Raw genomic sequence first — 14,498 nt, 5'->3', positions numbered from 1 at the left:
GAGTTGGTCAGCCCTCTTCGATGCTGGAATGCCCGGCATGGAAGACACTCGTGAACACAGCTCCAGGCAAGGTCCTTCTGTGGGTTAAAAAGAGAGTTGTCGTTAACTATTTTCCATATTTCTTTTGTTCTCTCTTCATTAAAATTACTTGCAGGAGCTATAAAACCACTTTCCTTTATATCTTTATAAGTTTTCTTACTATTTAAAAGGTATTGCACCGTCTTTCCGCTAAAATCATATAAAATCACTATCTTGGCTAAAATCTTGTATTCACTCGCCAGGTTAAAAGAATAGGGGGAATTTAAAACCGCAGAGAACCACCCGTGTCTTCTCATAAAATAACCTGTATTAAAACGAATAAAATACGACCAGTAGTGATTCTTAAAAACAGCGCTAAGACACATGCTAAAATATTTCGTTAAAAGAAAAGCTCTAAAATCAGGGAAATCCTTCCCCCCCATGGCTTTGGGTTTTAAAACTATTTCTCTTCTGAGCTTTTCCATTTTGGAGTTCCATAAAAATGTGAAGCATGCCTTTGTTATCTTCTTCAGCAGCCGGTCTGGAGGGGGAAACACCATACTTAAATATAATAAAATGGGTAAAATGATCATTTTTGTAATTAAAACCTTCCCCTCCAGCGTCAGCTGCCGCATGCTCCACATACACAACTTTTTGTTTATTTTTTGTGCCACCAAGTCCCAACTGGTAAAACCGTTGTTGGACTCATTAAAGGAGACACCTAAAATCTGCACGGTATCGGAAGCCGGTACAGGAATGTCCGTTAAAAGCATGTCTCCAATGTTTAAAATACTGCTTTTATTAAAATTCACTTTAAAACCGGAGGAGCAGCAAAAATACTGAATTTGTTTTAAAGTCTTCTGAATTGAGAGGGTGTCCCTGCAGAGCACCGCAACGTCATCCATGTACCCCACTACTTTAGCCTCGACACCCCCCCCACCCGGTAGGGGGATGCCACGAACTTGCTTGTCCTTCCGTAATGCGCATAAAAGAGGCTCCAGTGCACAGATAAAAAGTAGTGGGGACAAGGGACACCCCTGCTTCACTCCGGATTTTAAAAGGACATCCTGCGTCTTAAAACCGTTCACTAAAATCTTACTCGTGCAGTTTTCATAAAAGGCTCTTAGAGACAGTAAAAAGCCTTCTGGTATACCCATCTTCTCTAAAACCTTAAAAAGATAAAAGTGCGACACTATGTCAAAGGCTTTTTCGAAGTCTATGGATAAAATGGCCATTTTGCCATGCCTTGACTTCGTGTCGCTGATGCAGTCCTTTAAAAGGTTTAAGTTATCGTGAATCGCCCTCCCAGGGACGCCACAGACTTGGTTTTGGTGTATAATTTTATGTATTATCTGTTTCAGTCTGTTGGCGCAGATTTTGGCCATGATTTTGTAATCGGCGTTTAGAAGGGTGATGGGTCTCCAGTTTCTGATATCTGTCTTGTCACCTTTCTTGTACAACAGAGACACATCACCCTTCCGCCATGACCCTGGGAGGCTTTTGGAATTAAAAACTTCTGTAAAAAGAGAATAAAATTCCTCTTTTAAAATTCCATAAAACATAACATAAAACTCGATGGGTATACCATCCGGACCAGGCACCTTGCCTGGTTTAAAACTACGTATGGTGTCTAAAATCTCCTGCTCCGAGATATCACGTAATAAAAAACTCTGTGAGACAGGATCTAAAACATCAGTAATCTCCTCTAATGAGTCCTTCATAAAACTTACATCCACACTCTTGGTGCTAAAAAGATCCGCATAAAAACCATGTACCTTTCCTAAAAGACCCTGTACGTCTGTGACTCCATCCAGTTCATTTAAAACACATTTTTTATCGGTGATTTTCTTAAAAAAATACCTGGAGCAGGTCTCGTTTTCTTCAAGGTGTTTAACTCTAGAGCGAAATATAATTTCTTTACCTCTCTGCTCCAGGCATTTGGCAATCTCTTTCTTTACATCTAAAATCTCTCGAGTCACATCAATGTCATGCTCTCTCATCTTGTACAGGGTCTGCAGACGGGTGTTTAAATCAGAATAAAAGGCCCGTTTCTCTTTGGCTTTGGAGATCCCAACCCTGATAAAATAATCCTTAATCTTCATCTTCATCTTTTCCCACCACTGGCTGGTGGGAATGTTGGGATCTCTTGCCCGTCTGCACTCTTTAAAAAAGGTAATAAAATCCGATAAAACCTGCGGATCTTGTAGAAGGGACACGTTCATCTTCCAGGCACTACTGGTTCTCCTTCTCTCGGCAAGGTTTGCTTTAAAAAATAAAACCTTGTGGTCAGAGAATGTGTTGGTAAAAACATCAGATCTAAAAGGTTGTACCTGGTGAGAGCAGAAGATAAAATCAATCCTGGAGCTGCAGGTGGTGTTGCTCCAGGTCACGCCGGCCTCTTCTGGTAAAAGCGGGTTGCATTTTTTAAAAACATCCGTAAGCAGGTGATCTGATACGATGTTTTTGAGCATGTTGGCAGTTTTGTCATAGTTCCTGCTTACGGAGTTAGAGAACCGGTGTTCCCCCCTTAAGACACAATTAAAATCTCCAGCTAAAACTAAGGGATAAGAACTGTTAATAAAAAGGGGTAAAATCTCCAACATTTCTGCTCTCACCTTCTTTTCTGGAGAACCATAAAAATGTAAAAACTGCCATCTAATACCATTTAATAAAACTCTGACCAATAAAATTCTGCCTGGTAAAATTTCATAAAAATTTTCAATAAAAACGTTCCCTTTAAAAAGAATGGCGACCCCTGCTGATCTGGACTCATTAGATCCAGACCAGACTGATGGGCCGTGCACCCAATCTTTTTCGTATTTCTTATATTGGGATTTGTGCGGGATGCCGCATTCCTGCAGGAAGAACACGGAAGCAGCGAAAATGGTTAGATAGTTGAACAGGGCAGCCCGTCTCACTTTGCTCTCGAGGCTTCTTACGTTAAAAGTGAGACATGAAAGGTCCGCCATCATAGAGTGGGTTTAAGGATGGTGACATATCCTTCCACGGTGCTCAACTTAAAAACCACACTCTCCGGCTAAACCAGAGACCCCGCTGGAGCTCTCATACCCCCCCGCATCCGAATCCACAGTGAACAAAGATGATGCTGGAGAGGAACTCCCATCACTTAGCTGACCCCCCAGGACACCCGAGGCAGGAATGTCCGACAAATCCCAGATGGATGCCATGGGTAGCGTGTCCACCCCAGGGGTCGGCAAGTCGGCTTCTTGTTGTTCATGTTTCCCCTCTGCAGGGGTGGGTACTCGGCTCGTGGCCACTTCCTCGGAGGTTGCCCTTGGGTCCCCCACCTGGCAGGGAGGGGGAGGGGCACTGGTGGATGGCACCTTAGGGGGACCGTCCGGTTTCGCTGCGCCAGCAGGTACTTTCTTAGGTCCCCCCGTACCACCTCCGAGTACAGGGTGGCCCTTGAGCCTTTCCGCCTTTTCATTGCCGCCGCGTCTCCCCCGGGGTCTTCTGCCTCGGGTACCCCCGCAGCCGGCGTGTCCTGCGGGCTGGGACCGGCTTCATTTGGACTCCCCTCTGGCCCCAGGTTCTGGGGATGGGAGTCCATCGGCCTATCTGCAGCCCTCCTCTTAGTACGCCGCTGCTCTTTGGCTTTACCTTCCTCGTTTTGGGGGGGTCTGCTGGTGGTATCCATATCCTCCGGTTCCTCTCCTTGGGGGGGGGTGCGGTTTGGTCTGCTGGTTTCCTTTGCTGCCCTTGCTGCTCCGTGTTCCGTGCCCTATGGCGACACTCAAAAAAAAGATGACCAACTCTGCCGCATGTATCACATTTCTTTGCCATAGGGCACTGGTTCGTCTCGTGCTCTGAACCACCACAATTCCTGCAGGTCACGCCGCAACTGTCTTTTTCATGGCCGTATTTTTTACAGTTGCGGCAGAAGGCTGGCATTCCCGCAAAATAGAGGTCGCCACTCACGTTTCCCAGTTTAAAACGAGCGGGCGGTAATTTTAGACCCCCTGGGCAACCAGGGTCATTTATACACGTGACCTGGAACCTCCATTTGGATGTCCAAATGCCAAACTCGTTCATAATTTTTCCCATACACTTCACTGATTTAAAGTAGCATGCCAGGAACGCTTCAACCTCTTTCAGATCCGCATAGGGAGAATACATTTTAATCACTACGAGTTTAGTCACATCCAGGACGTGCTCAATCAGTTGGACCCCCTCAAGCCGTGGATCTTTTTTGGAAGGAATTGCTGCAATCAAATCATGGAAAATACCTTTCTCCGTAAAGGTAACATCATATGTCCTTCGCTTGGGGTAATCCTGTATAGCCAGTATTTCTCGCTTTTGTATGTTAAAAACGCCCATGAGCACATCCTCAACCACATACTTCAGGCCACGTGTATCCGCCGCTTCATTGTTAAAAACCACTCGTAAGGTGTTTTTAATCCGTGCATATGCCGGTATGGAACCAGGGTCCGCACCCATGGTTCCCAATAGCGCTTTTACAACCCGGTGTTGTAAAGTTATTCCTCAACTTGGCACAAGGCCAAGCGGGCTAGGGGGATCGCAACTCGTTTACTCGAGGACCTAGTCCCTCTCCCCAATAGCAGCAGGCGGGTTTAGCCCACCGAAGTGGGCGATCCCGCCAGGCCGAGGAGAGGGGTGCCACAGATACCTTCCGGCTAAGACCTCCTGTACTAGGTACACTTGATCTTAGCCAAAAGGCCGAGAAGCGATAACCCGAAATGGGTTTCACCTGTAGCCCGGCCCGCCCAACTCCACTTCCAAGGCTTGAGGCAACACGCTCAGCCAGCACTCTGGGCGCACCCACAATGCACCCAGGCAGCTGGGAGAGTTTGTAAAACTTTCCATAGCCCCGCCCCACGCCTTCTCAACCGCGCCCAGCCTCACACCCTCAGTCCTTCCTCTTGCACCGTGCTCACGCATCCTAGGCTTGCTTGCAGAGCCTGCTGCTGCTGCTGCTACTGCAGGACTCGTCAGCTCCCTACAAAGGATGGTTAAGCCGGCGATGACACTAGAAGCAAGCACTAGTTTGTCTCTGAAGGTGCGTCGGTCGGTCGGTTGGAGGGATCTCTTCGGCCGGCCGCATTTCGAGTGGGGACGGATGGAAACTTTTTACCTAAAATAAGGGAAATTGGCTTCGGCCCCATAGGGCTTTATTGCCTTCCCCTGGGCCAGCATTAGTAGACCCTAGTAAGGAGAATATTAGAGCGGCATGGTCATCCGAAGAACTTAAAAACATACAGCAGGCCTTTTTTGCCCGCCATACATACATAACTACAGATTTTATATTTTTTTTTACATATATACATTATATATATACACATTATATTTATATACACATTATATATATATATATATATACACACACACACACACACACACACAATCTTAAATCTATCTTTAATCTATATCTACAAAATCTGTAATTTAGAAAAAATCCATATCTATATTCTACATAATTAATAAAGATAGATAGATAGATAGATAGATAGGTAGACTCACATACATACATACATACTGTATGCAATTGAGCCAGGTGTTTGGAAGGCTGACAATGTCACTCCTTTGTGATGTCATGAGCCAGGTGTATGGCAGGCTGATGTCACTCCATTGTGATGTCATCAATTTAGAAGCATTAATACCGGGCTTGGCAGCCATTTTAGTCAGTCTCTGCTGCAGCTGGGAGACGGGAGATGGTCTTTATTTCCACCAAGAAGCTGCGGAACTACCGGTAACTGCATCATTTTTATTTTATTCAATATAGGTTTTATTGGTTTCATGGAGGGGGGGAAACTTTTGCCTTATCTCAAAGCAATGTAAAAATAACTTTGACAATGAAACTTAATAAATCAATTTCGAGTTGAACTATATCATGTTTGTCTGTGATATTTTATAAGGTCCACAAACAGGGGAATGAGGGGAGGGTAAGGGGGGGGAATGGTAAGGGAGGGTAGGTATCTATGACACGGGAGAAAGAGAAAATAAAACAAAAAGGGGGGGGGGGCTCCGGAATTGTTGTTTCTCTTTACGATTGTGGTTTAAACGTGTTACTCACATGTCCCTGTCTGTAACCACTTGGTAAATAGGGGTGAGCTCCGGGCATCTATCCATATCGCCCAGGTGTGATACAATTTATCATAGCCTGACCGGTCATCTAGAAGCCTCATTCTCTCCATACGCTCTATTTCGTGGATCATTGTTATTTTTAGTGGAGTGCATTTTTTATGCAGCACACAAGGGGGAGACAGCGGCCTACCAAAATCTAGTTGGCTGCTGCTGTGGCTTTCTTTTTTTAAAAAAAAGGTAGGTTCCGTTCTTCCATGGTGAGGAATAGGCAGGGAGGTTCCGTTTTTGCCAGCTGGGGAATGCTTATAGGCAAGGCCTTATCCCTGGTGGTGCATGTAACGTCAGACCACGTTTTAGACATGCAGCAGCAGCATTCAGTCAGTGGCTGACAAACGAGCTCTATGCAAGTTTACATTAAACAGACACATTTCTTTCTTTACTGTATTGACTGCGGTCTGTAATCGAGCGGTTGAACTGTTTCTGTGTCCATGCATTGAATAAAGCAATACATCCTTGTAAAGTAGACGTCCGTTCGTTGGAGTTCTTTGCTCCCCGAGTGTTGCTCCATCTCTAAACGTTGGCCTGGATGTTCATGGACGAATACTGCCCATCCCACGTGGAGCGTGTATCTCAGCCCGCGTGGAGTGCTGCAGTCCAATGAGGTATTCCGTGCTACATAGCAAGCCTTGGGCCTGTGTGATTGGGGGTCCGCTGCTGTCTGTCCACTCTGAAGCGCGCATCCGGGGCCGGACGCTTTTCGACTACCAGCGACTGCAGGTCACACACACAGGCTGGTTGGAATGGCCTAGCATTATCCTGATCCGGAGGTGTAACTTGAAGCTGTGGGGCCCCAGTACAAAGTCTGGAACTGGGCCCCCAAACTATAAAGCTTCATTGATAGCATTGGTTTACAATGTGGGGAAGAGAGACTTTATGGGCCCCCTGGGGCTCCGGGCCCCCTGCACATACACCCATGACCCGAATACGTGGAGCATACAGACACAGGCTGCCAGGATACGCTGTGCCTGCCCGATGTTTCCAACTTGGCTATTAGCGCAGCGGTAGGTACGAACTATAGAGTGCGGCTGCCATATGAACTGGTGTGTGTGTGTGTGTGTGTTGTTTTGCTTCCAGTTGGACCTGTGCTGTGCACACTCTGGCAGACGCAGCTGCTCAGTGGATACAATGTTGCGAGCAGACGGGCTGAGTGTCAATCAAAGTGCTTGGGTGGTGGTAGCAGCAGCCGCCGCCACAGCTGCGCTGCACCTCTTGCTCGTCGGTGTTGTTTTTCTGCTTTTGGAAACTGTTGTAGGAAAGGGGGTGCACCGGTCCTGGAGGTACTGCAATACCAGGTCAATGCGTGGAGTGGACAGAGCAAGCTCTTTTTCCAGCTCCCTGTTCTAAAAATCCATTTAATATATGGTCCCCAGATAGGGGACGTATCAGATATTAAACTGATAAGAACAGATTTTTTTTTTAAGTTGACAAACCCCGAGGGGTATTTTTATTTTAACAACATATTTCCAGACATATTAAAATGCTCATATAGTACATTAAAAACACATTGTATAACATATTAAAACATACCATATAAAACATTCCAAAACTTGTCTACCTATATTACATGTTGTTAAAATTCACATTAAAAACCACATAAAAGGGCGCTTGGTGGCACTATATGATGGAGCTCCATTCCCCGATCAGCCATTTTCTTGATAAAATAGGAAAGTTTTTCGTGTCCACAATATAATATTCGTACAAATCATTAAGAGCAATGGATAAAATATCTTTAACCGATAAAACCTCGTGCTTAAAAACTAAAATGTTTCTGGACTTCCACAGAGCTGCCTTCACCGAGTTGACCATCTTCCATGCCATAATTCTCTGAGTCCGTGTGGGGCATTCCAGACATCCATATAGTATTCCTTCCAGTGTTAGTTTCTTTAGTCCTGTTATTCTTTTAAGCAAGGGTAAAAACTTAGTCCATATCCTTTTGGTTAAAAAGCAAGTCCATATCAGATGCTGTGTGGTTTCCTCTTCTATACATCCGGGTCTTGGGCATGCGGCGGTGTTGGTCAGTCCTCTACGATGCTGGAATGCCCGGCATGGAAGACAGTCGTGTATGCAGCTCCAGGCCAGATCCTTCTGTGGGTTAAAAATATGATTATTGACCATTCTCCACGTCTCTTTTGTTTTGCTCTCATTAAAATTACTAACTTGAACATAAAAACCACTTTCCTTAAAACTCTTTATCATTAATTTAGAATTTATTAAAACCTGTGCACTTTTTCCAGTAAAATCGTATAAAACCACAATTTTCTCTAAAATCGCATAGTCTTTGGACAGATTAAAAGAATAAGGGGAGTTTAAAACCGTTTTGAACCATCCGTTCCGCCTCATAAAATAACCTGTGTTGTAGCGTAAAAAATAAGACCATGCGTGGTTTTTAAAAAGTGAGCCTAGGCACATGCTAAAATACTTTATGTATAAAAAGGCTTTTATATCGGGGAAGTCTTTACCACCCATTATTTTTGGCTTCATCACTATTTCTCTTTTTAGTTTTTCCATTTTGGAGCTCCAGAAGAAGGTAAAAACAGCTTTTACAATTTTGTTAAAAACTCTACCAGGAGGTGGGAACACTAGGCTTAAATACAATAAAATCGGTAAAATCACCATTTTTATGATTAAAACCCTCCCCTCCATGGTCAACCTTCTCATATTCCACATACATATTTTCTTGTTTATCTTTTGTGCCACCAAGTCCCAGCTGTTAAGACCTCTGTTATCCTCGTTGAAGGAGACACCTAAAATTTGCACAGATTCAGACACAGGAATGGGGACATCTGACAATGGCAGGTCCCCGATGTTTAAAATACTGCTTTTATTAAAATTTACCTTAAAACCCGAGGTGCAGCAATAAAACTCAATTTGTTTGGTTGCTCTCTGGATCGACAGGGTGTCCCTTCCAAGAATTGCCACATCGTCCATGTACCCCACTACTTTGGCCTCGATCCCCCCCCCCGCCGGGCAGGGGGATCCCACGGATCAGCTTGTCCCGACGTATTGTGCATAAAAGAGGCTCTAGTGTGCAGATAAAAAGTAGTGGGGACAAGGGACACCCCTGCTTCACCCCGGAGTTTAAAAGCACTTCCTGTGTCTTAAAACCATTTACTAAAATTTTGCTTGTGCAATTATCGTAAAACGCTTTTAAAGACAATAAAAAACCTTCCGGTATACCCATTCTCTCTAAAACCTTAAAAAGATAAAAATGTGACACGCGGTCAAAGGCTTTCTCGAAGTCGATAGTTAAAATAGCCATTTGACCTCGTCTTGATTTTGTGTCACTAATAACATCTTTAATCAGGTTAAGATTCTCCAATATTGCCCTCCCGGGCACCCCACAGACCTGGTTGGGGTGTACAATTTTACTTGCTACGGTCTTGAGTCTGTTTGCGCATATTTTTGCCATTATTTTGTAGTCGCTGTTCAGAAGGGTGATCGGTCTCCAGTTCTTGATGTCCGTCTTGTCTCCTTTCTTGTATAAAAGAGACACGTCACCCTTCCTCCAGGACCCCGGGAGGGCTTTCGACATAAAAACCTCAGTAAAAAGGGAGAAAAGGTCATCCTTAAAAATACCAAAAAAGGTGACATAAAACTCTATGGGTATACCATCGGGCCCAGGCACCTTACCTGGTTTAAAACTCTTAATAGTGTCTAAAATCTCCTGTTCTGTGATGTCCCTTAGTAAAATCTCACAAGAACCAGGATCTAAAACGTCAGTGATCTCCTTCAACGAGTCGTTCATAAAATCACTGTCAACAGGTTTAGTATTAAAAAGATCCGCATAAAACTCATACACTTTCTTTAAAATACCCTGTATGTCCTTGGTGCCACCGAGATCATCGAGGACTGTCCGCTTGTCTCTTATCTTCTTGAAGAAGTACCTGGAGCAGGTTTCATTTTCTTCCAGATGTTTCACTTTTGATCGAAATATAATTTCTTTTCCTCTCTGCTCCAGGCACCGGGCGATCTCTTTCTTCACCTCGATGATCTCGTGGTCCACCTCTATATCATGTTGCCGGAACTTATACAGGGTCTGCAGACGAGTGTTCAAATTTGCATAAAATGTCCGTTTTTCTTTAGCTTTGGTGATCCCAACCTTGATAAAAAATGATTTAATTTTTAGCTTCATCTTCTCCCACCATTGGCTGGTGGGAGTGTTGGGATCTTTCACTCGTCTGCAGTTTCTATAAAAAGTGATAAAATCAGATAAAACCTGCGGATCTTCTGAAAGGGACACATTAAATTTCCAGGCATTCTTACCGGATTTTCTCTTTAAAACTGAATCAACTTTAAAATATAAAAGCTTGTGATCCGAGAAAACATTGGTAAAAAGGTCACATCTAAAAGGCAGTATTTGATAAGAACAGAACATAAAATCAATCCTGGAGCTGCAGATCTTATTGCTCCAGGTGACGCCGGCTTCCTCTGTGGCATTGGGATTACATTTTTTATAAGCATCAGTAAGTTTCTGGTCTAAAATCACGTTATTTAGCATAGCAGAGGTCTTGTCATAGTTTCTACTTACTGAGCTGGAAAGCCGGCGTTCCCCCTTTAAAATGCAATTAAAATCCCCCGCTAAAATAAGAGGATCAGAATCACTAATAAAAAGGGGTAAAATCTCTAGCATTTCTGCACGTTCGTTCTTATCTGCTGATCCGTAAAAGTTTAAAAACTGCCACTTTACTCCGTTAATAAAAGCCTTGACCAATAAAATTCTGCCTGGTAAAATTTCGTTAATAGTATCAATTAAAACGTTTCCTTTAAAAAGAATGGCGACCCCCGCCGATCTGGTCTCGTTAGAGCCGGACCAGACCGACGGTCCATGTACCCAGTCATCTTGGTATTTTTTATATTGGGCTCTATGCGGGATCCCGCACTCCTGCAGGAAGAAGACGGAGGCAGCGAATATAGTCAGATAGCTGAAGAGGGCGACCCTCCTCACGTGGTTCTCGATGCTCCTGACATTAAAAGTGAGTCCCGATAGAGCAGCCATTGGAGACTAGGAATATGTGTGGGTCTTCTTCTTAGAAGTCTCCGGGCAAGCCAAACACCTCGCTGGCACTCTCACACCCCCCCGCGTCCGAATCTATCGTGAACGGGGACGCTGGAGAGGAACCTACCTCACTTAGTGGACCCCCAACGGTGCCCGAGAGAGGGATCTGTGTGAGGTCCCATATTGATTCGAATGCTTCCGGATTTCCCAAGGGGGCTAGCAGGCCAGCTCCCGTGTCCATCTCGTTCCCCTCTGCAGGGGTGGGTACTTGGCTCGTTCTTGACTCTGTAGTCTCGGAGGTGGCTCCCCGCGCCCCCTCCTGGCTGGGAGGGGGAGGGGCCTTCCGGGATGGCTCAGCAGGGGGTACTTCCTCCGGGCTCGCCATCCCTGTTGGGATTTCCGGCGTTCCCCCCTGCACCACCTCCGAATATAGCCTTCCGCCCGAGCCTTTCCTCCTTTTTGTTGTAGCTGCCGCCGTGCCCCCCGGGTCCTCCGCCTCGGGCACCGCTTGAGCGGGCATCGTGGGAGGGCCTGGACCGGCTTTCTCGGCTCTGCTACCTCCACCGGTTTCCCGGGAGGGAGAGCCTGTCCGCCGGTCACTCACCCTCCTCTTTATGCTCCGCTGTTCGATACCTGCCTTCTGAGGGGGTCCACCCGAAACCTCCATCTCTTCAGGTTCCTCTCCCTGGGGGGGCGCTTTTTGGTTCTCTGGCTGCCCTGGCTGCTCCTTCGGTCCGGGTCGCCCTTGCTGCTCCGCCTTCTGCGCTCTGTGGGGACAAGACGTGTAGAGGTGACCAACACCGCCGCAAAAATAGCACCCTTTTCCTTTCTTGCATTGACTTGACTCATGGTCTGTGCCCCCACATTTTTTACATGTACTTGCACAAGACTCTTTTTGGTGACCGTATTTCATACAAATCCTGCAGAAGTCAGGCATTCCCGCAAAGTATAGGTCGCCATTCACTTTTCCTAATTTAAAACGCGCGGGCGGTAAGATCACTCCCCCGGGCCCGCTGGGGTCACTTACACACGTGGCTTGGAAACGCCATTTTGAGGTCCAAATACCAAACTCGTTCATAATCTTTCCCATACATCTGACAGATTTGAAATAACGTAGCAGAAAGTCCTCAACCTCTTTCACATCAATGTAGGGAGAATACATCTTAATCACCACGAGTTTAGTGATGTCAAGGACGTGCTCGACTAGCAAGACACCCTTAAGCCTCGGATCTTTTTTCTCCGGAATCGCTGCCACCAAATCACGAAAAATGCCGTTTTCAGTAAAAGTCACGTCATAGATCCGACGCTTGGGGTAATCTAGTATTGCTAGTATTTCGCGTTTCTGCACGTTAAACGCCCCTTTAAGCACGTCCTCGACCACATACTTCAAGCCACGTGTGTCCACACTATCCAAGAAAGAGACACGTATCGTGTTCTTAATCCGCGCATAAGCCGGTATATCGTGTGGGCCCTCACCCATTTTTTGAAAGATGGTAAAATCACAAAGCCGCTTTGTGATATATAATAAATAAGCGCCCTCTCCTGGCCCGGAGACCAGAAGAGGCAGGGGGATCGCAACCCGTTTACCCTGGGACTAATCCCTCTCCCCGATAGCAGCAGGCGGGTGAAGCCCACCGGAGTGGGCGATCCCGCCAGGCAGAGGAGAGGGGTACCCGAGTTACCTTCTGACTAAGACCGCCTGTACCAGGTACACTTGATCTTAGCCAAAAGGCCGAGAAGCGATAACCCGAAATGGGTTTCACCTGTAGCCCGATCCGCCCAACTCCACTTCCAAGGCTTGAGGCAACACGCTCAGCCAGCACTCTGGGCGCACCCACAATGCACCCAGGCAGCTGGGAGAGTTTGTAAAACTTTCCATAGCCCCGCCCCACGCCTTCTCAACCGCGCCCAGCCTCACACCCTCAGTCCTTCCTCTTGCACCGTGCTCACGCATCCTAGGCTTGCAGAGCCTGCTGCTGCTGCAGGACTCGTCAGCTCCCTACAAAGGATGGTTAAGCCGGCGATGACACTAGAAGCAAGCACTAGTTTGTCTCTGAAGGTGCGTCGGTCGGTCGGTTGGAGGGATCTCTTCGGCCGGCCGCATTTCCAGTGGGGACGGATGGAAACTTTTTACCTAAAATAAGGGAAATTGGCTTCGGCCCCATAGGGCTTTATTGCCTTCCCCTGGGCCAGCATTAGTAGACCCTAGTAAGGAGAATATTAGAGCGGCATGGTCATCCGAAGAACTTAAAAACATACAGCAGGCCTTTTTTGCCCGCCATACATACATAACTACAGATTTTATATATTTTTTTACATATATACATTAGATATATAAACATTATATTATATATATATATATATACACACATTATATATATACACATTATATATATATATATATATACACACATATATATATATATACACACACACACACACACACAATCTTAAATCTATCTTTAATCTATATCTACAAAATCTGTAATTTAGAAATAATCCATATCTATATTCTACATAATTAATAAAGATAGATAGATAGATAGATAGACTCACATACATACATACATACATACTGTATGCAATTGAGCCAGGTGTTTGGAAGGCTGACAATGTCACTCCTTTGTGATGTCATGAGCCAGGTGTATGGCAGGCTGATGTCACTCCATTGTGATGTCATCAATTTAGAAGCATTAATACCGGGCTTGGCAGCCATTTTAGTCAGTCTCTGCTGCAGCTGGGAGACGGGAGATGGTCTTTATTTCCACCAAGAAGCTGCAGAACTACCGGTAACTGCATCATTTTTATTTTATTCAATATAGGTTTTATTGGTTTCATGGAGGGGGGGAAACTTTTGCCTTATCTCAAAGCAATGTAAAAATAACTTTGACAATGAAACTTAATAAATCAATTTCGAGTTGAACTATATCATGTTTGTCTGTGATATTTTATAAGGTCTACAAACAGGGGAATGAGGGGAGGGTAAGGGGGGGAGTGGTAAGGGAGGGTAGGTATCTATGACACGGGAGAAAGAGAAAATAAAACAAAAAGGGGGGGGGGGCGGGCTCCGGAATTGTTGTTTCTCTTTACGATTGTGGTTTAAACGTGTTACTCACATGTCTGTCTGTAACCACTTGGTAAATAGGGGTGAGCTCCGGGCATCTATCCATATCGCCCAGGTGTGATACAATTTATCATAGCCTGACGGCTCATCTAGAAGCCTCATTCTCTCCATACGCTCTATTTCGTGGATCATTGTTATTTTTAGTGGAGTGCATTTTTTATGCAGCACACAAGGGGGAGACAGCGGCCTACCAAAATCGAGTTGGCTGCTGCTGTGGCTTTCTTTTTTTAAAAAAAA

The 14,498-nt window shown here is 45.4% G+C and overlaps 1 non-coding gene across 1 annotated transcript; it reads right to left on the bottom strand.

The window, feature by feature from the left end:
* Positions 1-7,396: 7,396 nt before the first annotated feature.
* Positions 7,397-7,583, bottom strand: LOC136573868 (U2 spliceosomal RNA). Its single transcript, XR_010786084.1, has one exon. It is a non-coding gene; the product is annotated as a U2 spliceosomal RNA (small nuclear RNA).
* Positions 7,584-14,498: the final 6,915 nt, after the last annotated feature.

Source organism: Eleutherodactylus coqui, chromosome 7, assembly GCF_035609145.1.
Source record: "Eleutherodactylus coqui strain aEleCoq1 chromosome 7, aEleCoq1.hap1, whole genome shotgun sequence".
Lineage (NCBI taxonomy): Eukaryota > Metazoa > Chordata > Amphibia > Anura > Eleutherodactylidae > Eleutherodactylus > Eleutherodactylus coqui.
Note: the sequence above shows the minus strand (reverse complement) of the source record. Positions and strands in the feature narration are given on the sequence as shown.